The 11,902-nt window shown below is 42.3% G+C and overlaps 1 pseudogene; it reads left to right on the forward strand.

The window, feature by feature from the left end:
• The first annotated feature begins 772 nt into the window (after positions 1-772).
• Positions 773-1,110, forward strand: LOC123841494 (large ribosomal subunit protein eL33-like; annotated as a pseudogene).
• The last annotated feature ends 10,792 nt before the right edge of the window (positions 1,111-11,902 follow it).

Raw genomic sequence — 11,902 nt, forward strand, 5'->3', positions numbered from 1 at the left:
TTCTTTCATGAGTATTTTATAGTTTTAAGTGTTCCTAGCAGTTTCATTCCTTTTCAGTGGGGCTTCCAGGATTTAAATGGATTAAGAGTGTTTGCTTTGGGCCAAACTGGTGGGGCAGTAGACACTTGTCCTTAGAGTTTGGGGAATTCTACTTAGAATCCTTTTGGTTTCCAAGAACATAGACCCACTTGTATATGTTGCAGAAAAGGGGCCTTCGTTATAAGAACCCAAAAGGAAATCACAATAAAATCTGTGGTAAAGAGCCCAATGCAGCCACATTTCACTAGGACTAGGATGGGAAACCCTAGAACCGCTAGGAAGAGGCCTTGTCTCTGCAAGAGTCTGTCTGTCTCTCTTCTTCCTTTCTAATGGCTTCTTGGCTTTTCTCAGCACGTCTACTCTCCCTTTCTTCTCTCCTTGGCTTTCCTGTGTGGTTTCAGTTTCTCCTTTCTCACAAATCTCACCTTGCACATAATCATAATGGCTCACCCTGTGTCCATTCTCCTGGCTTTTCAGTGGTAGTGCCATCACCGCAGACACCCAACCATTTCCCTTAGAGGCTCTTCATTTAAATTCTCAAGAGACGAACATCATTCTCTTGAGCTGGGCCCTACAAGGTGTGGCTGGTTTATGGACAGTCCCCTCATTGGGTCAGATGTCATTCCTGGTCCTATTTGTCATGGCCAAATTCAGATGGCATAGAAGTGACTGTTGAGGGCCATCTGGGAGCCTATGGAGGCCTGCTGGGAACAGGACTCCTAAAATGACAAATATGTATGGAAGGCTGTTGTCCAAGGCCATTTTTGCTGGCTATAATGGGGGGGGGTCCTCTGGAACCAGAGGGAGCACACAGCTCTTCTTAAAATTGGAGGTGTTTATGCTCAAGATGAAACGGAATTCTGTCCAGGCAAGAGATGTGCTTACGTGTACAAAGCAAAGAACAACACAGTGACTCCTGGTGGCAAACCGAACAAAACCAGAGTAATCCAGGGAAAAGTAACTCGTGCTCATGGAGATAGTGGTATGGTCCATGCCAAATTCCAAAGCAACCTTCCTGCTAAAGCCGTTGGCCACAGGGTCCGTGTGATGCCGTACCCTTTAAGGATTTAAGCTTAGTGAAAAGTAAATAAATAAAAGCGTAGATTTGTTCTCTTATATTTTTGTTAAAAAGAAAGAGAGAAATGACCATTGAAGACAGTGGTACTTGTAAATGAGGCAGATTCATCCAGAAGGCAGCGTTTGGGAACAGGCACTCTGAAACTGTTTTAGTACTGTGGTAGTGTTTCTTCTCACATCAGAATTTTGGGGACACCCATGGTTGTTCCTGAACCCCATGGGTGTTGTGACCTGGGCAAAGTCAGGGATGGAGGTTCGAGAAGCCAGAACTGGATCCAGGAACCCAGTCTTTTTTTTTTTTAAATCCTAGGTGTCTGTGAACACAAATGAAAGCAAAACCAGGAGGGGAGAACTCCCTCTTTTGGATTCCTTGGCATTCTTGACTGCTCTGGAATCCGTGTCTAACCCCAGATATCTGGGTTCAGGGTAAGCTCGGGCCAGAGTGAACCCTTGGTGGTGATTAAAAGGAAAAGTGTTCTATATGGGTAATTTTCAGGCTGAACGTCATGGTGGAACATCAGTCTGGGAAGACTTGTTGGCAGATTTCTGTTTAGAATGGGATCATGATCTGGATCCATGAAGAGCAGACAGATTTGGTTTAATCCTTCTAGAGAAGATGGCTGGAGCCGTAGAAAAATTGAAGAGGCTCAGAATTAAGCCTAGAGTGTTCTTGTCAGAGAGAGGTTAGCTGAGAATTAGGTCTTAGAAGCCCAAGTGGGTTTATAAGGAGATGGAACATTTAGTATTCCAGGAAAACCAGGAAGGCCATTGAAAGGCTGCTGTGCTTTGATCAGGCAAAGTCACAGATGGCAGATTTCCTAAGGCCAGTGACTGACAAGGCCTGTGCTGGCTGTGAAGGTGGGTGAACAAGGAGTTGAGTGTGCAGACTTTGGGGTCAGACAGAAACTTCTGGAACAGACATTCACTTCCTACATCTGTAACATGCAGATAATATCCAGTTCTCAGGGTTGTTAGGGGGCTAGTATCATGTTATCTGTAAAGTAGAAATGTTCACTATTATTGCACAGTCCTTGTCATCAGAATATTTGTCCATGACCATTGATAAAACACATTACCATGCAATATTTCACTTGGCTTTTGCCATTTGGAACTGCATTTTCTGATCACAACAATGAGCAGAAGTTAGGACAGAGGGAAAATGCTTTCAGTATTTCCTTTGAAGTTACCTCTTCTTTTTGAAATTCACTTTAATCCAGGCTCAAAACTGCTGGAGTAGAGGGCTAAAACCCCTGGGGAAGACAAGACTTGAATAAAAGTTCACACTAGAGTTCTGAATCTCTGATATAAAATTTTTTCTTATGAGAAATGTTTGTGGTGGGAAGGGCGGGGATGGAGGGGGAGGAAGACATAAGCCTAAAGGAAACAAAGGGAATAAAAAGAAGTCAAGGGAACCACAGACCAGGTCCCCACTTTGTCTTAAGACCAGCTTGGCCTAAGAGTTTCTCAGAAGGTGCTGGGTTAAATTCTAGGACTTCTCTCAGAAATTTATAATGTGAGCTAGTTCTGAGAAGTCCTGCAGCCAAGAAAATGCCTTCACTGCTGTTAGCCCAGCATTCCTGAGTTCATTGCCCACTGAGCTCCTTTCTATTTTTTTTAAAGATTCTATTTATTTATTTGAGAGAGGGAGAGCACAAGCAGGGGTGAGGGGCGGAGGGAGAGGGAGAAGCAGACTCCCCGCTGAGCAGGGAGCCCAATGTAGGACTCGATCCCAGGATCCTGGGATCATGACCTGAGCTGAAGGCAGACGCTTAACCGACTGAGTCACCAAGGTGCCCCTCACAGAGCTCCTTTTTAGACAAAGATCCCATCAGCCTCATAAGAAACTAGGGAATTCTGTTCCGCATCTAGTCAAGGAAGGGTACATCCAATCTTAACTTCTGTTTTTTCCCCTTGACTTATCTAGATACCTTAGAGAAGACGGGATTAGACAAATAAGGTAATTATCTTCAAACGTGTGGAAGGTTGGCACTTCAGACAGTGGGATTTAGATTTGCTCTGTATAGCTCCAAAGAACAGAGCAGGGGTCAGTGGCTAGATTCTAGGATAGCAGACATGACTTCTGAATGAGAGGGAATTTTTAAAAATTGCCTTATTTTTTTAAGAGATTTTACTTTTAAATAATCTCCACACCCAATGTGGGGCTTGAACTTAAAACCCCAAGATCGAGAGTCGCATGCTCTATTGACCAAGCCAAGCACCCTGAAAAAATTGCTTTGTTTTTTTGAAAAGGCATTATAAGCACATGGTACAAAATTTAAAAGTGTTAATGCCAAGTAAAGATGTGGGTCAGTAGAAATGGTTACACATTGCTGGTGATACAACCTCTTAGAAAAAGTGACCTTTTCTATACTCCATGACCTAGCCATCCACCTTGTAGGACCTACCCCAGAGAAATTCTTGCACACATGCACCAGAAGAGACATACAAGAACGTTCTGGGAAAGACTGTGAGAGCATCAAACTGGAAATGACCAAATGTCCACCAACAGGAGGATGGATAAATAAATTACAGTATTTTCATGCAATGGGATAGTATGTAGTGATGGAAGTGAAAAACCTCAGATATATGCAACAATATGGAAAAATCTTACAGACTTAATGTTGACATGAAAAGAGTAAGTTGTAGAAGACTGCACATAGCATGATGCAGTTTTTGTAAACCCAAAATTAAGCCAAATGAAACAATATATTGCTTAAAGCTGTATCTGTATGATAAAATTATTTTTAAAAGATGGTAAGAGACACATTATTCATAATGGCCAAAAGATGGAAACAACCCAACTGTCTTTCAGCTGATAAGTGGATAAATAAAATATGGTATATCCATACAACAGAATATTATTTGGTAATAAAAGGAAGCAAAGTACTGAGGCATGCAGCAACACGAATGGATTTTGAAACCATTATGCTAAGTAAACGAAGCCAGTTGCTGTGATGCCATTCATCTGAAATTAATAAATAAATCCAGAGAGACAGAAAGTAGATTGCTTGTTGCCTAAGGGCTGGGGTGGGGGGCTCTTGGCGGGAATGGGGAGTGACTGTTAATGGGTGTAGAGCTTTTTTGGGGAGTAATGAAAATGTTTTAAAATCATGGTGATGGTTGAACAAGTCTAGAAATATAACAAAACCCATCAAATTGTACACTTTAAATGGGTGAATCATGTGGTGTGTGAATTATATCTCAGTAAAGTTAAAAAAGTAGCAAGAGGGGGTGCCTGGGTGTCTCAGTTGTTAAGCGTCTGCCTTCGGCTCAGGTCATGGTCCCAGGGTCCTGGGATTGAGCCCCACGTTGGGCTCCCTGCTCGGCGGGAAGCCTGCTTCTCCCTCTCCCACTCCCCCTGCTTGTTTTCCCTCTCTCGCTGTGTCTCTATCTCTCTGTCAAAATAAATAAATAAAATGTTTAATAAAAAAAAGTTAAATTAAACAAGTAGCAAGAGAATAATGGACATGAAATTCAGGAAGGTGTTACTTGTGAGGGAAGAGGAGGAGTACACAACAGGGGGCTAGAGGAAGAGCCCACAGGTCGCCTTCATGGCGCTGAAAATGTTCTAGTGGCGATGAACACTCTCTGGGGGAATTTTCTGCATTTTTTACTTTACAAAACTGTACTACATCACCTGCATATATGTTGCACGTATTCTTTTGTAGATGCCAAACAATCCATAATAAAATTTGAATCCAAAATGTTCAAAAAAGCATCTAGTAAAAGTAAGTCTTGCTTCCCTTGCTAGTTTGGAGGCAACCACTGTCATGTTTCTTCTGTGTCCTCCCAGAAAATAGGTGTGTTTACAAACGTGACACGTGTACGTCTCCAGAAGTGACCACACGCTCTTCACACTGCTCACACATAGTTTCAGAGAAAAACTTGCAGAACTTTCGAAACCTGCATACAGAGTGGCCTTTGTTGTGTGGCTGGCGGAGAGGTGTTCTGTCCTAAAGGGGAAATGTGCATGTTCTGACGTCAAACAGCCCTGGTTAGCCTTGCATCTGGCTCCTTTGTTGCGTTCAGGCCTGTGAAACAGAGAGGCCACCTCACCTAGAGTGGCACCCCTCCGTCATCCCGTATCCCCTACCCTCCATTACTTTTCTTCCTAGCACAACCTGGTGCAAGATGTACGCATTTGTTTTGTTGTTTGTTGTTCATCTCCCCCATTAGAAACCAAGCTCTATGACAGCAGAGACTTTGTTCCAATGCCATGTGGGGTGTATTGCATGGGGTGCACAATAAATATTTACTGAATGGCTGAATGAATGAATGAATGAATGAATGAATGTATGTGTGTATGTCTGGTTGAAATTCTAGCTCCACCATGTACTAGCTATAAAATCTTAGGCAAGTTGCTAGATCTCGCTTTGCTTTAGGTTCCTCATGAGCACAAGAGTATAATAAAATTATAATAAAAAAGATTAAATTTATGCCTTCAAAGCTCTTAGAACAAGGCCTGGCACATAGTAACATTCAGTAGGGATCTGCCATAATTTATGTAACTGGTCTTCTATTTAGGATGTTTCCAAATAGAGCTGCATTGCAAAACTTCGTATATAACACCATTCTGCATCTGGGCAAGTTTAGTGGTTGGATGAATTTCTACAAGTGGACTTTCCAGCTCCAAGGGTCCATACATTTTTGATTTGGAGAGATAATGCCAACTTGAAGGGATCAGTAATGATGAGCAGAACTGAGCACAGTGGAAGAGGCTGTTCCCTGACACTGGTCATGCCTATTCAGTCACTAGGCTTGTGTCTGGCTCTCAGGGTTGTGGCCGCTGTTCCTCATGCAGGTGGCAGGCTGGGCTGTGTGACCCGCCAGGTCCTCGCAGATTCAGAACATAACAGTAGGTGCCATACTTTTCTTGGCTAAATGCCAGACATGTTTGCAACATGAAATTTCAAACCTTAAAATGTTCCATTTTAGGTCTTATTTTTAAATGAAGAGCCATTAAAATTCACATTATAGTGTTTTGGGGAGACAGGAGGGAGGGTTTGCTTTATTTTTTTGGAACTTTTTGAAGGTATGTGGTATAAAAAATTTTAAAAATGTCCAGTTGTACCTTTTTTAAAAATGTGTGGTCAATTATTTGAACTTACTCTACACAAATTAAATTCTTATATAATGATTAGGGTGTGGGGGTGGGTCAAGAAATATTGTATAACTTATTTTTTTAAACTTTGTTGGCTTCTTTTTTCCCCTTGTTGAGTCTAGCCAATAATCCACATTCTATAGCCACTCAAATGTCAAAATGTTTCAAAAACATAAAAAAAAAAAATCAAGAAATGAATAGAAGCGTCCTTGTTCTTTAAATTATTTCTGTGTTACCCTGAACTGTAAGTGAACCCTCCTTGCTTATAAAAGAAGCAGCTGTTCATGCAATTGAAACCATGGTTCATTACCAGCTGACCTCGGATTCAGGAGTAAAACTTCCTCTATTTTACTACGACTATTCAGACAGGGACTGGAGATAAACAATAATCAAAATCAGGATGGAACTTGACTGGGAAACCCTCTATGTTCTTTGGCAGAATTATAGCAGCTCTTGGATTGCCAGGAGTGAGGCAATGTGAAATGACCCTCAAGCATTCCCTTCTGAAATGCAGTGGGTCCAGGTTGCCAGCTCTGAGCAGACAAAGGCTGATTGTAACAACTTCTTAAGCATATACTTATAGAAACATTAATTATCACCAACCCTATTTTAAACATTTATAGAAAGTCAAGATGAAAGGGCCCTTTTATATCCATTTTATATTCCCCCTTGCAAGAAAGTATGATTACAGAGTGTTGTTTTTTTTTTTCTTTTCTCTCCTTAAAATTCTTATTTCTAGGTCTTATCCTTTAAATACTAAGTTTGGTTTGAGGCTTATGTGCTCATCATAGGAGACATGAGGAGATAGGAGGGAAAAGCAGTGGGTAAGTGGGTGTGATGATGGAGGGGACACACTGTGGGGTGGGAGGTGTGGGCACCTGACACGTGGAAATGACCCATTTTTTAAAGGTGGAATGCCAGTTCTAGGCTGAAGTGGCTAAGGTCTAAAGCAGTGGTTCTCAAACGTTAGAGCTCATCAGAGCTGGGGTAGGGTTGCTTTGACAGTGAACCTTAAGGGGTCCCACCCCCAGAGAATTTGATTCAGTATATCTGAGTAGAGTGTTAACTCCTGCTGATTCAGATGCAAGTGGCTTGTGACCACACGTAGAGAGGAAACTGGCTTGAAGGTCAATTGTTCCCAGCATGTCCTTCAGAAGACCTTCAGTCGTGGGTCTACTCAACCTACATTTATATGGTCTCTTTCTGGAATCCACCCCTACTGTTTTCCTCCCCTGTCTCCTCCATGGCATACTGCATTATATGCTAAAAAGTTGGCTCCAGAAGTGGTCTGCAGCAGGCTATGTGCAAGGGGTTTCTTGGCTCAGGCCATCCATGAAGAATGCTTTGACCTCTTGAAGTCAATCGTAATTCTTTATCATCATCAAAAAAAAGAGGAAAGAGAAAGGGAGATTTCAGGCTGAACTATTCACTGACAGGGAGTAGATATCCTTGGCATATGGAAGGCTGAACTGAGCATGGTGGGGTAATGGAAGGACTGGACTTGCCTGGCTGGGCTGGCAGTTCAATGGGCATGGTGTAGAGAGGGGAGCCTATATAAAGAGCCAGGCTATTTGTTTGAAGAAGTCAGGAGGCTGCCCAAATTGCACTGAGCCTACAGAATGAGACTGGACTCGGCTCCGGTTTCCCAGTGCCCACTGTCTCCCCTCACCCTCCTCCTCCTCTACTCCCATCACCAGGCCAAGAGAACACACAGCTGTCGGTACTTCACCTTCTCATCTTCTGCTCTGTGCGCGTGAACACGGATAACTGGAAATCCCAAACAGGGTGTCAAGAGCCCAGGAATTAGCCATCCATTGGTTCCAGTTTCTCTTCAGTTCCATAGCGTCTCAAAAGAGCCACCAGACCAAGGCCAGCAGGCTTGTTCTTCTCCCTCTTTCAGGCTCCAGCTCCCTGATGCTGATGGGGGTGTTTCATCAGATAGGAACCTGTGATGTTCACTCTGAAACAGAGTTATTTCCTGAGATTGCCAAAGTCAGGGGGCTTCGATCGAGGACTGAGAGAGGGCACTATTATTTATTAGGTACCTACTATGTGCCAGGCATTTTACATCTGTACCGCATTGACTCCTAATAGGAACCCTGCAGGGTAAGCAGCATTACCTCGAGTTACAAGTGGGGACCCAGAGGCTGAAGATTCTGTGGCTTGCCCAAGATTATACACCTAGGACTAGGATGTGTGAGGTAGAAAGAGGGCTTTATGCTTTCTGTTTCTTGTTACTTTGATGACTTGTCCAATTCTGAAGCATTTACTGTAGCTGCATTTTATGCCCATTTAGGAAGCAATGTAGTGGAGAGGCTAAGAATTGGGCTCTGGAGACAGACTGCCTAGGATTCTGCCACTCATTAGCTGTGTTCTGTTTCTCTGTATTCTTGGGATAATGAGAATAATGATAATATACTACTTACCTCTTAGAGTTTCTGACCTTCCAAGAGGAGAATCCTAATACTGTTTAGCTCACCTCATAGGGTGTAAAGTCCAGGAGTGATATCTTTGGACAAATAATTTGTAAATGATGTTTCTCTGTCCTCATCTGTGTATCCAATATTTATTATAAGCCTGTGAGGCTGATCAATCATTATTACTATGTCTGAAGTTCATGAGGGTACACATTTTTTAATCTGTGCCCTGGAGGTATTTATTGTCTAATAATAATAATAATAATAATATCTACTCTGTAGGCATTTTATGTTTATTATCTCGCTGGATTGGTACAGTTGTAATGAAGTGCCTATTATCAGCCTATTTCATATTTTATAAACCTCCTCAGGGAGACCAAGTAGTTTGTTCTCCATCCGGGACAGACAGCTGGGGGTCAGTGGCAAAGCCAGTCACACCCAGACTCTAACTCCAAAGCCATTGCTTTTGATTGCTGGTCAAGGAGAGGAATATATTTATCTGTGAAAGATCACCCACTAATTGAAGGTGGATGTGGAGCCATTGCTTCAGCCGGAATGGTCAAAGATGACTTGGGGGGGCACCTGGGTGGCTCAGTCAGTTAAGCATCTGCCTTCAGCTCAGGTCATGATCCCAGAGTCCTAGGATCGAGCCCCATGTTGTAGGGCTCCCTGCTTAGCGGCAAGCCTGCTTCTCTCTCTCCCTCTACACCCCCCTGCCACCCCCCCATGCTTGCTCACGTGCTCTCTCTCTCTCAAATAAAATCTTTTTTTTTTTTTTAAATGACTTTGTGGAGGGGCAGGATGTAGGAAGTTTCTGCAGGCTGAGGGGAGGGAGAAGCAGTTCATGGTGGATGGGGGGATCAATGAGGAAGGTCAAGGACAAGCTAGACAGTAAGGACAGTCATAGATGTCACCGCCTCCCCTGATCTTCCCCACGGCTCCACGAAGGAGGAGAGACAGGGATGATCTTTTCCATTTTGAAACAAAGGAAGCTGAAAGAGGTTATGTGACTTGCTCACAGTCACCCACTTACTAGTGATAGAAATAGGTCCTCAGGCTTCTGAACTCCTTCCATTTTTTAAAAATTTTTTATTGGTATGTTAATCACCATACATTACATCATTAGTTTTTTTTTTTTTTAAAGATTTTATTTATTTATTTGACAGAGAAGGAGAGAAAGAGCACACAAGCAGAGGCAGAGAGAGAGGGAGAAGCAGACTCCCCACCAAGCAGGGAGCCTGATGCGGGACTCGATCCCAGGACCCTGGGATCATGACCTGAGCTGAAGGCAGACGCTTAACGACTGAGCCACCCAGGCACTCACATCATTAGTTTTTGATGTAGTGTTCCATGATTCATTGTTTGTGCATAACACCCAGTGCTCCATGCAGAACGTGCCCTCTTTAATACCCATCACCAGGCTAACCCATCCTCCCACCTCCCTCCCTCCTAGAACCCTCAGTTTGTTTTTCAGAGTCCATCGTCTCTCCCTCTAATTTCCCACCTTCATTCTTCCCCTCCTGCTATCTTTTTTTTTTCTTAACATATATTGCATTATTTGTTTCAGAGGTACAGATCTGTGATTCAACAGTCTTGCACAATTCACAGTGCTCACCATACCACATACCCTCCCCAATGTCTATCACCCAGCCACCCCATCCCTCCCACCCCACCCCCACTCCAGCAACCCTCAGTTTGTTTCCTGAGATTAAGAATTCCTCATATCAGTGAGGTCATATGATACATGTCTTTCTCTGATTGACTTATTTTGCTCAGCATAACACCCTCCAATTCCATCCATGTCGTTGCAAATGGCAAGATCTCATTCCTTTTGATGGCTGCATAATATTCCATTGTATATATAGACCACATCTTCTTTATCCATTCATCTGTTGATGGACATCTTGGCTCTTTCCACGGTTTAGCTATTGTGGACATTGCTGCTATAAACATCAGGGTTTTTGTGCCAGTACCATACTGTCTTGATGATGACAGCTTTGTAATAGAGCTGGAAGTCCGGAATTGTGATGCCGCCAGCTCTGCTTTTTTTTACAACATTCCTCTGGCTATTCGGGGTCTTTTCTGGTTCCATACAAATTTTAGGATTATTTGTTCCATTTCTTTGAAAAAAGTTGATGGTATTTTGATGGAGATTGCATTGAATGTGTAGATTGCTCTAGGTTGAACTCCTTCCATTTTACAAGTAGCAGGGGAGGACAGAAGTTTTATGGGTAGAGTATGGGAGATGGGGCATGGACCCTCTTGTATCATAGAATGTGTCATTTTCATTATTTGTTTAAGAGCAGCATTCTTAACCTTTTCGTGTACCACAGCCTCCTTTGACAGTCTAGGAAAGTCTGTGGATTGCTTTGCCAACAATTTTTTTTAAATTTTCATTATGGTAAATACACATAAGATAAAGCTTACCACCTTAACCATTTATTAAGGGCACAGTACAGTGGTGTTATGTATACATTCACATTGTTGTGCAGCTATCCACGGAACACTCTTTATCTTGCAAAACTGAAACTCTGTATCCATTAAATACTAACTCCCCATTCCCTCTTTTCCCAGCCCCTGGCAATCACCATTCTACTTTCTGTCTCTATGAATTTGTCTACTGTAGGTACCTCATATAAGTGGAAACATACAGTATTTGTCCTTTTGTGACTGTTTTTTTCACTTGGCGTGATGTTCTCAGGGTTCATTCATGATGTAGCATGTGTCAGACATTCCTTCTTTTTCAAGGCTGAATAATACTCTGTTGTATATATATATACACCATGTTGTGTTTATTCATCTGTCAGTGGACACTTGGCCTGCCTCTGCCTTTTGGCTATTCAAATAATGTGCCAAATAATGTTTTAAAAAGCACAAAATTATATATGTGTGTGTGTGTGTATTAGATATAATATAATCACAAAGGAAGCCAATTATATTGATATACAATTATCAATATGTATTTTAAAACAAATTGTGACATAGAAACACATGAGCTCCTTTACTAATATAGTAAATAAGATATAGAAGCAGGCCTGATAACTGCCTTAATTGTGAAACAGTTATGAGTGTAAATAATATTTCCATATATGTACAGTAACTAGAATATGATATGACAATATCTGATTTCAGTTACAAAGTTCCAGGTTCTGCCAACATTGATGATCGAAGGAAATGCTCAATTGCAGTTAGAGATCTGTGAAAAGGAAGATGTGATTATTTCCTGTACAGGTCTGGGACCTCCTGGAGTTCTCACAAGCCCTGGGAA

This window comes from Mirounga angustirostris, unplaced genomic scaffold (genome assembly GCF_029215605.1).
Source record: "Mirounga angustirostris isolate CCGP_5_RB_7025 unplaced genomic scaffold, mMirAng1.0.hap1 SCAF_6, whole genome shotgun sequence".
In the NCBI taxonomy this organism is placed as follows: Eukaryota; Metazoa; Chordata; class Mammalia; order Carnivora; family Phocidae; genus Mirounga; species Mirounga angustirostris.